This window comes from Belonocnema kinseyi, unplaced genomic scaffold, assembly GCF_010883055.1.
Source record: "Belonocnema kinseyi isolate 2016_QV_RU_SX_M_011 unplaced genomic scaffold, B_treatae_v1 SchBZDm_4560;HRSCAF=4954, whole genome shotgun sequence".
NCBI classification, from domain to species: domain Eukaryota; kingdom Metazoa; phylum Arthropoda; class Insecta; order Hymenoptera; family Cynipidae; genus Belonocnema; species Belonocnema kinseyi.
In genome coordinates this window covers 1-1,019 of record NW_022876898.1, presented here as the reverse complement: position 1 = coordinate 1,019, position 1,019 = coordinate 1, and the positions used below count along the sequence as shown (strand labels likewise).

Genomic DNA, 1,019 nt, shown 5'->3' with positions numbered 1-1,019 from the left:
AAAAGTATATATTATTGTTAATATAATACAAAAATATATTAAATAATAAATAAATTTATTTAAATTTAAATTTAATCTTATTTCATATAATAAATCTTTTGAGTAAAATCCTGATAAAAATGGAATTCCACATAAAGATAACTTAGAAAAATTAAAATATATAATTACAAGAGGAATTTCATTAATTAACCTTCCTATAAAACGAATATCTTGAATTCCATTTATAAAATGAATTATTACTCCTGAACATAAAAATAATAAAGATTTAAATATAGCATGTGAAATTAAATGAAAAAAAAAACATAATTTGTTAAATTAAAAGATAATATAAGTATTATTAATCCTAATTGTCTTAATGTTGAAAAAGCAATAATTTTTTTTAAATCAAATTCCATTAAAGCATTTATTCTTGCAATTAATATTGTAATTAATCCAATAAATATAATTATTAAATTTATTTTATTTAAAATAAATATATTATTAAATCGAATCAATAAATAAATTCCAGCTGTTACTAATGTAGATGAATGAACTAATGATGAAACTGGAGTTGGGGCAGCCGTAGCTGCCGGTAATCATATAGAAAAAGGAATTTGAGCTCTTTTTGTTACAATTATAATTAAAAATATTATAATAAATAACTTATTATAAAATTTAAAAAATAATAAATTTCATGACCCTAAATTTATTATTAAAAAAATTATTATTATTAATATTACATCTCCAATACGATTAGTTAATAAAGTTAATATTCCTGAATTATAAGAATATATATTTTGATAATAAATAATTAAACAATAACAAATAAGTCCTAATCCGTCTCAACCTAAAATAATTCTAATAATATTGGGACTAATAATTATTAAAATTATAGAAATTACAAACAATATTAAAATTATAATAAAATATTTTTTTAAAATCTATTATTATATATTCTTTACTATATATTATTACTATTGAAGAAATAAATATTACTAATCTTATAAATATTAATATTATTCAATCAATAAAAATAATAA

At 16.1% G+C, this 1,019-nt stretch overlaps 1 pseudogene; it reads right to left on the bottom strand.

Moving 5' to 3' along the window:
• Nucleotides 1–3: 3 nt before the first annotated feature.
• LOC117182562 lies at nucleotides 4–1,011 on the bottom strand (annotated as a pseudogene).
• Nucleotides 1,012–1,019: the final 8 nt, after the last annotated feature.